Source organism: Rhinolophus ferrumequinum, chromosome 3 (assembly GCF_004115265.2).
Source record: "Rhinolophus ferrumequinum isolate MPI-CBG mRhiFer1 chromosome 3, mRhiFer1_v1.p, whole genome shotgun sequence".
Lineage (NCBI taxonomy): Eukaryota > Metazoa > Chordata > Mammalia > Chiroptera > Rhinolophidae > Rhinolophus > Rhinolophus ferrumequinum.
The window spans coordinates 16,383,961-16,396,156 of record NC_046286.1 but is presented as its reverse complement, the minus strand read 5'-3'; the positions used below and the strand labels follow the sequence as shown (position 1 = coordinate 16,396,156).

General features: G+C 37.5%; 1 protein-coding gene across 5 annotated transcripts in view; it reads right to left on the bottom strand.

Moving 5' to 3' along the window:
• Positions 1–11,717, bottom strand: part of ADGRF2 (adhesion G protein-coupled receptor F2) — a 39,931-nt gene extending 28,214 nt beyond the window's left edge. For 2 of the 5 annotated variants that reach the window (XM_033093752.1, XM_033093790.1), the window contains exons 1-3: positions 11,558–11,717; positions 11,005–11,132; positions 2,885–3,087 (exon numbers count right to left, since the gene is read on the bottom strand). The gene's annotated coding sequence lies outside the window, so the exon portion shown is untranslated. The remainder of the gene's footprint in view (positions 1–2,884; positions 3,088–11,004; positions 11,133–11,557) is intronic. The other 3 variants (XM_033093761.1, XM_033093781.1, XM_033093771.1) reach the window with 3 other exon arrangements.
• Positions 11,718–12,196: the final 479 nt, after the last annotated feature.

Here is a 12,196-nt window from a genome sequence, read left to right as displayed (position 1 = left end):
TATCTCTCCCTATCTCTATGTCACATTCCTCCACTCCAAAGACATTGGTTGACTGGCAACTGACAGCTCACTCATGGAAACCAGCAGAAAGAAAACATGTGAGCTGCACGCTGGGACATGTTTTGTGGATGGCCCCATCAGAACAAACATTTGCTTAATGTGAACACACATTCACCCACACAAGCGATAGAGACCAGAGCAATTTCATAGGGTGATTTCAACTTGAACTCTTAAATCTTGATTAGGAAGAAAAGAAATTATTGAATAGCAATCACAAGCAAAGGTAAACAAAACTCCAGACGGAACTTTAGCAGCACCCAGGAGTATTTCAATCACCAGCATTGTCAGCTGACAGTCTGAGGCTCCACCACTTACATAATTAGGTTTTGTAATGAATTGCTGAGGCTTCAAGTGAGATCCACAAAATGCTATCCAAGTTCCCCAACAGACTGTGGGAATACGCGACAGATGATCTCAGAAGTGTAGCATCTATCATTTAGCCAACCCACTGTTTCACCTCTAGTCAACGACCAATCCCATCCCTCCTGCCTGAACACAGACACTATGGAAGGGCAGAGGAGAGTAAGACAAATAGCTGTTGTCTGTTTACTGTGTGTCTGGCATTATGCGTACGTTAGCTCTTTTAATGCCACTGAGTAATTCTGCACGACTGAGGTCACTTCCACAATTTTCTAAAACAAGGGGCTGGATGCTGACCCCACCCAACTTCACAGGTACTAAGTGGCATATTTGTGATTTGAACCCAGGTTTGTGATTTTTTTTTTCATTATGTCATGTGGCTTTTCTAAAATAAGAAAGAGCTGATTTTTTGCATGGGGTTAATTTTTTCAGAACATTTTCACATATAACTTTTACCTTGACATCACAAAATTTTATGAGGTAGGCAGAGAAGTTATCATTTTCCTTTTTTTAATCCAAGAGGAAATTGTCCAGAGAATAAGTGGCCTTCCCAAGATCACACCCCAAGTTATTAAAAGAGCCAGACTCTCTTTTGACTCCTGATCCAGGGCTCTTTTATCTACATCATTCTGTCCCTGTCTTCCTTTCTGTCCTCACTGGACATGTAAGAGAGCAGATCTCAATTTCACGCCCCGCCCCCTTTCTCTCTCTCAGATTCAGAGAGGGAAGGAGATATAGGTTTAAATGACCTTAAAGAAATTTGCAAACTAAATATTGCCTTCAGAATTCCTTCTATCTTTATCCTGAGTCATGTCCCATGCTGTGCCCGGATGCTCAGGGTATCACTTTTAGCTCCAATCTAGAATCTTCCTCCTTAGACATTGCTCCTTTGAAGCAACCTTTCACATATCAAGGGCCTTCTTTCTTGGGTCTTTCAGAATTCTTCTGACTGCCAAGAAGGAACAGTTAACTAATCAAATAAGCTACCAGTCATATGAAAATGAATATATATATATATATATATATATATATATATATATATATATATATATTTAATTTTAGTCATCCCAGGTAAGTGTACAATTTTCACAGGTATTTTCTAGAGGTAATCTCTCCAACAGTAGGAAGTTAGGCACTAACCTAAGTCAGTAGGCCAAATACCTGGGAATAAGGATGATCCTCTGTGCCCCAAACCACACCCACAGAGCTACCTATCCATACATTTAAGTAAACACTCCCTTTTCTCCAGTTTTTTAATCTTTAAATCATTCTCATTGGTTCCCCTGAACCTTAGCCAGTTTCACTAAGCCTCTTTTGAGTTGGACACTTTCCGCTTTTGTATGTAGGTTTCAAGCAATGCTGAGTAATGGTGTTTGCTCACCCCTGGAAGGTAACTAGTAAACGGGAATGAGCATGTGCCGATGGCATCTATGTCAGGCCCTTGGTAAAGGTGTGCCCAAGAATCACCTATGTTGTGAGCCACCACAAAACCAAGAAAGAATCTACTCTGACAGTCAACAGCTGCCCAAGATATATTTAAAAGACTGTAATAGCTCACAGTATTGGGAAATGAATATTAGGTAACCAAGTAAATCCAAACTATTGTAGTATTGCAGCACTTTGGGGACTCTGTCATATAGAAAGAATTTGAAGTATAGAAAAAAGCATGACATACAAGCTTGCTGAGGACAGTTGTATATACAGTAGCAAAAATGTGTATATGGAAACAAAATAGATGCCAAATAATAAAATAGATAGTAAGGTAAAATAAAGCTATATAAAAACATTGCACAAACATTAAAACAACATTTATGAAGAGCTTTGATAACATATTAGTATGAGGTAGTAGTATATTATAATTTTATACTGTGAATGGAAAGAATAGTCACTAAGAGGCTGTCTTTAAAATATACACATCTATAGAAAAACAAGATGGAAATTAATAATAGAATATTTCCCCCAACACCAAAAAATATTGAAAACCAGCAGAAACGCCACTAATTACAACAAAATGAGAAAAGGGGCAGGACTTAAGGGAATAACTTCAAAAACTGTTAAAGAAGGAAACTGAAAAATTTTAAGTTTATAGCAGAGGACACCTCCTAAACTTTATCCTCCTGTTCTCTTCCCTTTTCAGCCAAATGATAGAGTAGAAAAAAAAATCTTCAGAAATCTGATTAATACCCAGAAATCTAGAAAAAAAATCAAAATGTGAGAATCCGTTGGTTTTCTTTTCCTCTTCTAAGTGGAGAATTTTAAATTGGATGTTAGGCATATATTGTAAATGGGGAAGGGAACAGAGACTGACTCTCTCTGGTGAAATCAAGACTCCGAGTCATTCTGAGTCAGAAAAATAATCTGGAGCCCAGTGACATCTGCTGTTGGTATAAACCGCCCAGGAAAATGTCGTAAATTCTGGTACAGGGCATTTAAGAAAATCTCAGTAACAGAGAGCTGAGCCCACCTCTGCAACTGGCCTATGAAGACTATCTTCCTCTGGCTTTCGGTTAGGTTCTTCCATGGGAAGTCATCATCCAAAGATCAGAGGGGGAGAGAATAGAGATGTGGGGATATGTATCCCCTCTTTCCTCTCCGTCGGTCGTCACCGTGTGAGAAGTGACTGCTCTCCTCTGGCTAGCGTTCCCACTGGTCACTGTCTCTTGCAGGCTGCAATGCACATCAGGATCCAGTGATTCCCTCCTCTTGCCTCTTGAGGTCTAGGAGTAGACTCCCCCTAATCCCCTGGTTCCCCATCATCTCCTCTTGGCTCCCTTAGGCAAGGGCCTGCACCTCTGTAAAAAATCCTCTTCATTAAATTCTCTTCAGTTTATTCTTTTTAGCTTAATCATTTTCAGGTAAATCCTTTTGTGAGTGCTGGCTGATTCTATCTGGGAGCTCACCTGATATACCAGGAATAGGGCTGTCACTGAGCTCTTCCTCCTACAATTCCCCTGGGCTGCAGAAAAGTGAATAAAGCACCAAATGTCCAGACCTCAAACCGTATCATGGCCAAAAACAAAGCAGTGTCACATATAGAGAGGAGGCCAAGAAGTCACCCACTGTATATCAGAACAATTTAAGCATGAGCAAGATAAAAGGAAATGCATCAAAACTTTGCAAACATTATAAAGAAATGTTTTGGGGAAAAAACACAAAGGAGCAGAGCTTATGAAAAATGGCCAAAAACTCCAACACACACACACACACACACACACACACACACACACACACACTTAGTTCAAACCACAGAACAAGTTAATATGGAATGTTTTCGGGTTTTTTTATACAGGAGCTTTAGGAGGAAATGATAAAATAGCAGATGAAGATAAAACCTTAAAGATGAAAATAATAACATGAAATTCATAAACTAAGAACTTCAAGCAACAGAAGAGGCAATAAATAAAAAGTAAAGTATCAATATAAAGGAAAGACTTGAGCTAATAAGCAGAAACACTGATGAGAAAGAAAAAGTGAAATGCAAATAGAAAGGGTGATAGAAATGGAAGACAGACGTAGATAATCCAAAGCAAGGATAATTGCCATCCCTGAAGAAGGGAACACATTAAGTGTAACCAAAAATACAAGATTGTATTCAGATACATTGCAAGAACATTTCCCTGAAACTTAGAAGGGAGAAAAGATCAATGTAAAAGTATAATGTAACTGTCTAAAATTAAGAAATGAAAGGAAAATAGGAAATATGATGGTGCTAAAACCTCATCGTTCTAGTAGGGAATAAATCCACACAGCCTAAAATTAATAATTTTTTTTAAATTATTACCTTCAATCTCAATATATTTCATAATCTTTTTTTTAGCAAACATCTTCTAGCAAATAATATATCTAGATATTATTGTAAAAGAGAAAAATATCTTAGAAGTTCAACTATCCCTTAGGTTTCACTTGTTTCTTTTTTTTCTATTTAATTTAAATAAAATTAAATGTGTTAACTTTTACTTGAAATAACAAATATAGTATAATCTCCTTTTCATAATTGTATTGCTTTCTGCTTTTCTTTATATTTACTAATCAATCTATCATATCCTTGTATATAAAAATACATACATAGAAAAATACCTGAAATACTATTTAATCATTAACAATGGTTATTTCTATGTAGCAAAATTGGGAATGATTTTTTTTATTTTCACCGTTTAAATTTTCTGCTCTCTTTAAATTCCTTTATAATAAACATGTATTATTTCTACTAAATAAAAGAATGATCTAAAAAGGAGGGATTGAGTAAGAAATAGACTGGAACCAAATATAGCAATACGTTAATAGCAGGTAATTCTGGAGGTGCAGATATAGATGATGTATTATTATCATATTTATCCTTGAGGTTTTTCTAATTTCTAAATATTATTTTTAAAAAGGAAACATAAATAAAAACACTGGAAAGACACCAAAACATTAGCAATTACAAAAAAAGGATAAAATATTTTTTCACATGTCCTCCCTCTCTATTCTATTTTTCTACAAATAATTAGATTTATAATTGGCAAAAAATAAACTTTTCACATTGGTGAAGAGCATGAAATAAGTTGAAAGTCAAAAGATCTGTGTTCTTCCCCCAATTCTGTCATGATCCATTTTATGAAATTCAACAAGATACTTAAATTCTGTGGGCCTCATTTCTTCATTCAGAAAACATGGACATACCTTGGACCTGTTTCATGCAATGAAAATTTAGCCTCCAGAGATGGTATTAGAGACAAATAAGACCTGGTCTGGCCCTTCAGGAGTCTACAATCTAATTGAGGAAAACAGATAACATAAAAGGTATACATTAATGTCATAAGTATCCTCCTTGAGGTATACAAAATATGCTTTAGAAACTTATGGCAAAAAAATGATAAACTTTCCCTAAGGGGAATTGGGGAAACATTACAAACAAGGTGGCATTTGAGGTGGACCTTGCCAGGGGGCAAGGAAGAACAGTATTTCAGGCAGGGAAGCAGCAGGTCCAAAGACAGGCCTATTCAGGGATAACTGAGAAGGTCACAGAGTTGGAGCTTTAGGTGTGTGATGAGAAAGTAATATGTGCCGCTCATTGGCTAAAGGTACACTGATGCCAAAATGAGGCGAGTTCTATGCCGAGCAAAGCAATGGGATTCTTCCGTGGACAATGAACACCCATCGAGTCCTTTAATGACAGCATCAAATTTTATTTGAGAAAGATTATTCTGCCAGCAAGGCAGAGTGTAGGTTAGAAGGCAGAGACAACAGCCTGGGAGCCCATGAAGAGGCCATTCCTTGGTCCAGGCGAATACTGAGGACTAAAACCAGGGCAATGGCAGGGACATGGATTCAGAAAACCTCGTGACCAAACGAGCAAGAAAAAGGAGTGAAGAGCAGGATACTATTAAAAATTAGGTTTAGAAGAGTAAGCATACATTTAGGGAAAAGGTAGCTGAGGAAAATATGATGCTAATGTTTCTAGACTAAGCACCTGAGTGAATTTTTATAACATTAACAAAGAGAGGAAATACAGAAGGAGAAACAAGTCTAGAAATAAAGAGAAATAAGTGAGATGGTTGAGCTGATATTTAGGTAGCATTTAGCCAAAAAAAAAAAAAAAGTATATATATATATATACACACACACACACACACACACATATACACACATATATACATATATATACATATATGAATATACATATACATATATGTATATACATATATATACATATATAAATATACATATATATACATATATACACATATATATCTCATTTCAAGATTTATTATGTATTTCTATTAATGCAAATTTTCTCCATCGTTCAATAGACTTCAGCATTTATATTCCATAAGACCCATCTCATTATCATAACTGATAACTATGGAACGCATCAAGCTACAATATTTAATAGTTCTACTAAAGCATATCAGAAATATATCATTCACATGAGTGAAGACTCAAAAGTAAAAGAGCCCGGCATAAAAATATATAATAGGTATAAGATAAAAATATGTGACAGTTCATTACATACGAATGATTTCTGACCTATGAATGCCCATAAAAGCATTAAATTTGAATATTTATATAGTATAAATCCTCATAATTATGCCCATTGTTGAGTAATAATTCTATTTCCTTTTCACAAAACGAGAATATTTAAGAGAGAAATTTTAAATGGCATCCCTCTTCTGATCAGCATGGCAGTGGAGGGATTAAAAATATGAACCTCTTTACTCGATGCCTTAATAATTACACTAAAATATGCATATTCATTCTCAGAGGTATTTTTAAATTAGGTCATAAGCTGGAATTTCAGATAACTTTTGAAATAATTTCATGATATTTTTGTGAACTTTAGCTCCATCTCATTTGACATTTGGTACTCTCTCTCACTTATATGTACATGAAGATAATTATTCATAATTCATATATATGAAAGAGCCATGAATAATTATTTTCTAATATAAATAGAAAGAGGAAAATGCCTCCCAAGCTGACCTCAAAAAATTAAAAAACAATAAGAAAGCAAGGAACCGTCTAACTCCTAAACCTAAAAGGACATTTCCATCCAGTTCAGTTGAAAAAGACACTTTTTCTCCTTTGGTTCCTTACATTTCACATTCTTTCTTGTAGTTTGTGCCTTTTCTCTGTATTTACTTTACTTCTTGCTGGAATGTATGCTTTCAAACTTCCTTTCATGAAGCTCTCTGGATGGCAAACTTTCTTAATATTTGAATGCCTGAAAATATTGTTATTTTACTCTCTTCTGGATAATTAAATGAATAAATAAATGGCCAAGGCATCACTATTTCTATCACAAGGGCAATTTGTTTACTATTGGATCTTTGGGCAGGAAGACACTTGTCCCCAATAAGTTTTGAACTGGTTCGGATGAGATTCCAGAAGGAGGACAACAGCCAAGGAGAACCAAGACCTAGGGGTGAGAGAGATGTGCCTCTCAGAGGTGCCACCAGCATTCTGAATAAATCAACTGAGGAACAATTGGTACTTAAAACACTTAGGACAAGTACACAAAGACCATGACAACTGTGCATAGCAGTACACATTTAGCAGTCATGAAACAGATGCAACTGTTTTTGGTACTATAACCAAATTAAATTTGCACTGGAGCCTTTGTTGAAGCCAATGATGGAAATTTTCCCATGCAAGGTAAATTCATTGACTTGTAGTTTAAACTAGGTCTCTTTTGATCAATTCAGCATTTCCTCTTTCTTTTCCTCTTCCTTTCTCCCCAGGAATGATAATCTGACATCAGCATCCGGAGAGAAGCTTGCAAGGATAAGACTCCCTCTCTGCTAGCTTCTGCTGAGATGTACAATCATTGCTGACCTTTGAGCCTCCGTGCTCAGCCCTGCTTCATCCACACTGAAACATGTGTGTCCCACTCTCCTTTCTGGCAGCCAGGTCCAAAGAAATCACACTGATTATTTTCTCAGTGGCCAAAGACTTTCCAGGTCAGGTCCAATCTCTGCCATTTCTCAGGGGCCTGGGAAACTGCTCTTCCATTTTTCATGAGTTCTTCTCCCTCTCTCTTCCTGCTCTGTTTCCTTCGGAAATCACAGAGCTTTTCTCTCCCCTAAAGTCCAGTTCTTGCTCCTGGAAGCCCAATTCTCTTTTTAGAACCAGCTGGAAACACTCAGCCATTTTGCATCAGCGTCATGCATCTCCTGCTTTCCCTCACCAATACCATCCTCCCAAAGCAAAGACTCCCTGGTCATCAGCAATCAAATGCCCCTAGAGGTGACAGGACTTTCTGTGGGTGACTTGGGGTACAAGGAGGGCTGGAAATCTGAGGTCTGTGGCCTTAGGGACCATCACAAAAGGTCTCTATGCCCAAGGTTACACAGAAGTGACAGTACCACTCTCTTCTGGCTACAAGACAATTGGAGACTGCTTAAGACTCTCAGAATTCTCTTTTTTTTTTCATTACAGTTGACGTTCAGTATTATTTTATTTATTATTTTAGTTTCAGGCGTACAGCATAGTGGTTAGACAATTATATAATTTATGCAGTGATCCTCCCAGTTAGTCTAGTATCCACCTGGCACTACACACAGTTATTAGCATATTATTGACTAAGATGCTCAGAATTCTTGCCAGATCCTAGACAAGACGCAGCCCCTTCAAAGACAAAACTGAGAGAGAATTTCCTACAAGACGATTCGGCGGGGGGTAGAGGGGCGAGGTGACTCAGAGTCTACTAACAGATTGAGAATTTCTTTATGGAAATTTGAAATTTTAAAGACCAGATGCATTATGGAGTAAAATGTATACCTGCCGCAACTGGAACATTAAGCCTAGAAGTGACCTTCATGAATGGTACTTATTAACATACATTAGTTATGCATAGCAACTTGTAAGGCCCACGGATATGGACAGAGTGTTTGTTTTTGCTGTTAAATATATTTAATTTGTATTTTGCTATACAACACTGTCAAACTGACAAAGAATAATTCTCCATCATTCCATTCTTTTAAAGCAAAGACATAATTTGAAACATAGCTATAGTAAGAAATAATGGTTTTGGCTTATCAACAGCCAGATGTTCTCAGATTTAGCAGTTGAGGACTTAATTTGCATTTCTGTTGGAGGAATACACTGGAAATCTATTATTATTATGAATTATTATTATATTAATTATTTTGTCCCCTCACCCTACCCATGCTAGTCTGGAAACTGCTCTGCCATGATTACCGCACACACAGCCAGTTTGAAGATGGTCCTGGCCAGAGCTGACTGGGTTAGGGGATGGCAGCTGACTCAAGCTGGTCTGATGGTTCTTCACCTCAGGAAATTTCAAACTTTGACAGGAGGAAAAGAATAGGACTCATTCTCTTCTAGAGAAGCTAAAAAAGACAGCAGCCCATCATAGCAATTTCCAACTTTGATAGCACACTAGGATTCCCAGGGGAGATTTTTAAAAACTTACCAGTGTCTAGACCCTACTCCTAGACCCATTGAATCAGAATTTCTGGCAGTAAGGCTCAGACACTAATATTTATTTTTCAAATAAACTTTTTATTTGAATAATTTCATTTCCATTGAAAAGGTGAAAAAATACACCCCTTCACCTAGATTGTGCTTCTAGGAATGAATAGTATTTTTAACTCTCCAATTTTATATAATTATTAATATACAGAATTGAGAACTACCCAGGTGATAATAATATGTCATTGAGAACAGCCCAACTACAAAAAGAAGGACAGCATAAAATGAAGCAAATACACCGAGAAGGACAAAGATTTAAAAAAAAGAGAGAGAGAGAAAGAGAGAGTCCTGGTGACACTCAGGATCTTTATTTCGTGCCCTGGGTACTATGAGATACACTGATATCATTATAATAAAATCGCCTTTAGGGCTTAAAGTAGTGTGACTTAGGAGCTTGTTCATGGCAATCAAAAGATTCAGGAACAATATGCAGAGGCAATAAGATTCTACAGCCTCAGCCCTAAATACAAATGAAATCAGAGGATCTATTTACTTGAGAGATCGAGATTATGTTAAGAGACACATATTAAAAAACAAAAACCAAAAAAAACCCATGAGTTCCCAGGATAATGGGATTAAAGATAATGAGATCTTATGCTAAACTATGGTTTTGTGGAGGAAGCCACTGTGTTCTAAAGTAGATCATTTTTCCACTGGTGAAATTAAGTCAAATCTTGCACAACGCAGATACAGTACTGAGGGTAGGGGAGATGGTGGTGGAAGTGGTCCGCCCCGGTGGCGACAAGGATTTTATTGCTGACGTGGTTTAGAATCAGCAGAATACGTTATTAATAAAAGGCAGACATATTTAGTTGGTTCTATTGGGGGTGGGGTCATATTTGGAAAAATCCTCTATAGAGACTGCACCTCATTATCACCTGGGCCAAGGGCAAACAACTGCCGCCCTCGACCTGTGCCCCTGCTCCCATGTCCAGTTTTGGAAAGACCAAGCTGTCACCAGGCTTGGAACTGTTTGCTCATCTCATTATCTTTGAGGAAGAGTCTTGGTTTCTGTTTACACATTTGCATTCATTTTGCAAAAAGACCATGGTCCTGTAACTCTATATGATGTAAATACTGTCAAAAAGGGATTTGGGGCTGTATGATCTTAGGATATAATCCCTAAAGGCATAAAATACATACAAGTTTTGCAGTCTTTTAAGACTCATCATTTGTCCAGAAATGTATTTGAAATCATTTCTCTGAGCTACAAATAAATTGATTTCCCAAAGCTATAATAATATGAATAAACTTTGAAAAAGGAAATTTAATAAACCCAAAATAATGTGAGATAAATTCAAGCTTCACTCTTACCTGTAAGTTTAATTTAGGGAGAAAACACATTGTGTCAAAATTCAAAGGATCAAAGTTTTTAAGCAAAACTAAACTTTCAAAATTCACACTCAACAAATGTAAATCATCCTTCAGAAAAAAGAAAGAATAGAGGTAAGTATCAATTATAACAATATTTAAAGGAATAATATGAAAAGCAATGGAAATGTAGACATTTGGGCATTCTCTCCCCCAGTGCAAAGAATGACACAATACAGACAAGCCTATGAGCCAAGAGAAATCTCCCTCCAGTTTATATTCCTTTTGAGAAAGTCTCACCTGAGGAAAACAGTGTCTAGGATCAAGAATTCTTAATGCCATAGGTTAGTCGTTGGAAGTGCAGGATTTTTTGGTGAAGGTGTAAAAATATTCCTCGGTATTCAAGGAGACTTTAAAGCTGATGAGATCTTGATAAGAAGTCAAAATTGCAGGTAAAATATTACAAAATTAAATGAGAGGAAATAATGATTAAAAACAAAACCAGTTAATTCGCCTCTGCATTTGTACTTCCTCACTTTTAGAGCATCAGAAAAAGAAAATAATTCCTTTAAAGATTCCAATTTCCTGGACTTGGATATTTGGATGGGATCAGAGGAACGGAAAGTAATAAATAAAAACAAAACTATTTTCATACCAAACGAATGCTCCTACTGAATTATGTAAAGCACCTCCAAGTCACCAGAATCCTTTTTAATACTTACTCACTGCGTATGTTATTAATTAAACCCCAAATTACAAAGCCTCAAAACTGTAGAATCATAATTGGCTTCTTATCTCTGAAATTCCTCCCCAAAGGAAGTTATTGGAAGAAGGGGGATGTGGGACTACTCACTGCGGCTAGCCAACAACAAAGTCACCAGCAAATGTGTCCTGATCCCTGGCAGCTGGAGACACAGGCTGTTGTCAGTGGCTTTCTTTTGTCCTATCTTTCCACAAATCAGTAGGCTGGGCACCTGTATCTCTGAGCAGTCAATTTTGCCCCGAATGGCAGATCCCCAGGCTGAGGCAGTCAAGCTGGGCTGTGCCCTGGCACAGCCAGCCAGCCCCATAGGCAGGGGCCCTGCAGCCTGACAGACCAGTCCTGCAGGGGAGAAGCTCCTGCGGTGGGAGGGGCGCAGAGCCAGAGAATGGATGAATCACACACTAGGTGACACAGACTCTCATGGAAAGCAAAGGCTTCCCTTTTTGGCAAGGGATCCAGAACTATGGTGGGAGTACAGGATCTGTGGAACTTGGCCATAGCTATTAACACGCTCACCAATCTGCCTTAGTGGGAAATGGAAAACACAAGTATCTATGCTTGCAGTTCTGTCTCTGTCTGGCTTTCTGGTCACTAGGATTATGGTAGTATGGTTCTCTAGTTGTTTCTGGTGGTCTCTAGTTCCAGGTACAAGATGGCATTGCAATTCCCAAGCTCCTTGAGATGAGATGGGGTCATGCAAGTTGTTCTGCCGTGGCGACCAGCAATTCT